Here is a 4,256-nt window from a genome sequence, read left to right as displayed (position 1 = left end):
ACTTACAGTCATACATGCATTCATTTATTTTACATTTGGGAGGCCCCAGGAATCGAACGTTCCATCCTTGGTGTTGCAAGCAACACGCTCTACCAACTGAGTCATTGAGGACCACATTACACACCATTGTGTTGATTTGATCATGACTTTCCTCAGCAATAATATATAGAATTTTCAAATCACACAAAGTTTGATGGCTCTGTTATTATCAGCATTAAGGAGATAATATCTCATCAATATTTACTGCACTTTTAAATTCCTCAAATTACAGCATGCAGTAGACACTTTTTAACAGTTGAGATGCTCATTTCAGCTTGACTCGAGTCCACGCCCCTCCAATAGCTGACAAATTAGAACCCTTTTTGACAGCGCAATTTAGGGCACACTAATCGGATTTGACAAGGGCATATTATTCCCAACAAATATGCATAATTCACACCGTAAAATGGAACGTATAAAATTTGGGGAAAAAAATAGCAAAGAGGGACAAAGTATATTTACACGGTTCGCTAGTTTGAAAATGTGGTGTCATATTCTCTCACATATCCTCTCACGGTGCGCCGCACTTCCTGTCTCGCTGGCTGCGTGAAAAGACAGCACAGAAGTGTAACAATGGATATCAGTAGAAAAGTGCTTTAAAGTTAAAGCTGATGGATGGCTTGTCAAAATAAATAATTGTGAAAGTGGGTCTGCGTGCTTAGAGGCGGGTAAGCGGGATCTAGTGTAGAGCAGAGCAGGAGCAGAGGATGATGGGTAGTGACAGGGGTCTGTCAACGTAGTGGCTGCCCAGAGTATTGTGAAGACTGGGGCTGTGACCCAAATGGCAACCTTTTCCCGATATAGTCCACTACTTTTGACTAGGGCCCTCTGATCAAAAGTAGTGCACAATATAGGGAAGATGTTTCCATTTGGGATGCGGGCTGACGCTAGAAAATGGCTGGCAGAACAGAACAGAAAAGGCTGGCTGTCAGAGCAGGAAAGTGCATTTAAATACATCCAGACGAAACTGAATCCGCCTGTCAGGCCTGCTCAGCCATTCGCAGAGAGAGTAAGGGGAAAAGGAATATGGTGGCATAGGTAGAGACAGACATGGCCTGGGTCATGTCTGTGGGGGTGGTTCCTGGGCTGGTTACAGGTAAAGTACCAGTCCTTTACGGAGACAGATCATCAGCTCGTCGTGTTTACTAGGTTGTGTCCCATATGACATCCTATTCTCTATATTGTGTGCAATGTTTGACCAGAGCCCGTAGGTTTCTGGTCAAAAGTAGTGCATTAAACAGGAAAATGATGCCACTTGGGACACAGCCGTAGTCTATACCAGTTATTGTTCCACAACCCCCCCCTCCCACCCCCACCCGCCCATCATCTCTCTTTCTCTATCAATGTAATTGAATAAAGCCTGTTATGTTAGAAGATCATAGCTTTGAGCTTGTGTAGGCCAGCCCTGGGTTGTTTTAACCTGCATGTATATTCTGTGTATGGAATTGAACAATACAGGAAACTCGTATTCGTTTTCTAGATTGGTGGGGTCAATAGTAAGACAGTACCACTGTGTGTGGTTCGTGTGTCCGTGTTCGCATGTGTGCGCGTGTGGTTGTGGTGTGTGTGTGCGTGGTGTGTGTGTGTGCTTGTGTGTGCTGGTGTGTGTGTGTGTGTGTGTGGGTGGGTGTGTGTGTTGTGTGTGGTGTGTGTGTGTGTGTGTGTGTGTGTGTGTGTGTGTAGTGTGTGCGTAGTGTGTGCGTAGGTGTGTGCGTGTGTGTGTGTGTGTGTTGTGTGTGTGTGTGTTGTGTGTGTGTGTGTGTGTGGTGTGTGTGTGTGTGTGTGTGTGTGTGTGTGTGTGTGTGTTATATAAAACTGTCAGGGTGATATATTGGAGGGATGATATGTATAGACTGACCTAGCAAAGGGAGGGGATTCCCCTCCCAGACAGACAGTTAATAGAACCAAGAGGGGCCACATTGAGAAAGGCTGTAAAGAGGGCCTCATTGAGAAACGCTGTAATGATGGGTTTCAATGAGAAAGGCTGTATAGATGGGTCTCAATGAGAAAGGCTGTAAAGAGGGTCTCATTGAGAAAGGCTGTAATGATGGGTCTCAATGAGAAAGCTGTAGAGATGGGTCTCAATGAGAAAGGCTGTAGAGATGGGTCTCAATGAGAAAGGCTGTAAAGAGGGGTCTCATTGACAGGGGCGAAAATCTGATATCAACCTGGAGGGGACAATTACATGACATTTTCTCAGGAGCAATTCCTGGGGGACACCAAAAGTAGTGCTGTAACACATAGACTATGTTGTAATATGTTAAATGTATATTGAGGGACCATAATCACTACTACTGGATAATTGTTAGGTACAGTAGTTAACTGAAGGGTTGTCCCAACTTGTTTAAATCATTATAATACTACTAATAATAATAGTTATAGCAGTGTTCCTTATCAGTGCAGTGTTCCTCTCTCTTGAAACGTCAACACTCTGTTTGCAAAAGTTTGCGGTTCTATAAATTGTGGGTGTGGCTGATATGGTTCTGTGTCATCACTGAGGTAACTGGACGATGCTGTGCCACTGTCCCCTATACTGGTGCTGTCTGGCAACAAGGGTGACACCTGGTCCTGCCGTGGCTGTGACACTGTCCTCTGAAGTCTCTCTCTCTGGCTCTTTCCCTTTCACCACCCTCACTGACTCAGTCTGTCTCCTAGAAAAGAAATAAGGTGTTTTGCTGTACTCCTAACTACCGGTACCAAAACTACACAATTAATCACAACAGCAAAACCATTGCCTTAAACAAATCTTAGTTTAGTCACCAGTTTAAGTTGAGAGCTGGGGTATCCATGGCATTTTCCAATTATGTCCCTATTTTACAAGTAAAAAAAATGGAGAACCTTTCATAATGTTGCCAAACAAAGACTCAACAAACTTACCTGAGACTCCCTGTCTCTGCCAGTCTGTCCCTGCCAGTCTGTCCCTGCCTATCTGTCCACAGCTCTGCTGTCTGTGTGCCATCTGTTGCCTGCTCTGCCTAATGACATCATTGTGAAACATTCCATTATTGCATTTCACTTCTTTCTTATGAACATTTTATCAACTGGTCTTTGATATTAGGCTACTAGAGTTCTTACTTTGCGTTTTGGTGTCCTGAAAAATACTCTGATGTCCGTCTTTTTTCTGACATTTTTCTACCTGGCTGGCTGGCTGGCTGGCTGACCGGTCTAGCTGACACACACACACATTTACACAACACATGCTGCAACGTTTTGAAATTTTAACCTAGTTTGTTTCATATTGGCAGGCTTCCAACAATAGCTGAATTTGCAAAGCTAGCGAGCACCAATTCCGTTTCTGTGTGTTTCTATAATCTTGCTATACCTGGTTAAAAGGTGGAAAAAAAAAATATATTCACTAGCGACAATTTTGCTTTTGCAACGAGACCATTTAATATATTTAAGACAATGGTATAAGAGAGTGTAGTTCTGTTCAGTTTGGACTTCAGGTTATCGCTAACCTTATCACGGGGACTTTGAAYCACTACAGCTGCATGCTAATCTTGGAATAAACTCACGATAGCAAATATTCCATCTTTGACGACGCCACATAAATGGAATAGGTACTAGCTAGCTTGATAGTTAATGTTTGCTTTAGTTTGCGCGCTAGCTCTGCAAATTCAGCTAGTGTGTGAACCCTGCAACATTAAAAAAATATGTACATTGCTATGGCGCGATTGACTGGATTACCTCACGTCAGTTACGTACACTGAGTGCCTTTCGGACAGTAGATACGAACCCTCTATTACCTTGCKAGCTAAAGAACTGGCAGTGGATCAAATCATTGTGGGGCAAAGGGCGGGGGGGTCGCAATCTTGTGAAACTTAAAAACGCGCTATTAAGTGTCTATAATCAGCACAAGTGCTTTCATTGCGTATTATTAATATTATTGAAATTACATAGTTATGTTTACAGTGATATATTGGGGGGGACAAATCATATTTTTCCCAGGATGGGGGGGTCGTGTCCCCCCCGTCCCCCCTGGGATTTCCGCCTATGCTCATTGAGAAAGGCTGTAAAGATGGGTCTCATTGAGAAAGGCTGTAAAGATGGGTCTCATTGAGAAAGGCTGTAAAGAGGGGTCTCATTGAGAAAGGCTGTAAAGAGGGGTCTCATTGTGAAATGAAAGGCTGTTTGCGCTATCAATATGACAAAGGGGAAGTCGACAAGCCATCCGAGATCAGAGATGACACTTTAAAAATTCTGCAATAATCATGACA

At 43.4% G+C, this 4,256-nt stretch overlaps 1 long non-coding RNA gene across 2 annotated transcripts; it reads right to left on the bottom strand.

The window, feature by feature from the left end:
* Positions 1 to 2,647: 2,647 nt before the first annotated feature.
* Positions 2,648 to 4,029, bottom strand: LOC139025186 (uncharacterized). Of its 2 annotated transcripts, XR_011476644.1 has the most exons (4): positions 3,727 to 4,029; positions 3,115 to 3,208; positions 2,917 to 3,014; positions 2,648 to 2,690 (listed from the first exon to the last, which is right to left on the bottom strand). It is a non-coding gene; the product is annotated as an uncharacterized lncRNA (long non-coding RNA). The 2 variants fall into 2 exon arrangements; XR_011476643.1 differs by lacking the exon at positions 2,648 to 2,690 and having other exon boundaries at positions 2,805 to 3,014.
* Between the last annotated feature and the right edge of the window lie 227 nt (positions 4,030 to 4,256).

Source organism: Salvelinus sp. IW2-2015, unplaced genomic scaffold (assembly GCF_002910315.2).
Source record: "Salvelinus sp. IW2-2015 unplaced genomic scaffold, ASM291031v2 Un_scaffold2344, whole genome shotgun sequence".
Taxonomy (NCBI): Eukaryota; Metazoa; Chordata; class Actinopteri; order Salmoniformes; family Salmonidae; genus Salvelinus; species Salvelinus sp. IW2-2015.
This window is presented reverse-complemented; position numbering and strand designations above follow the sequence as displayed.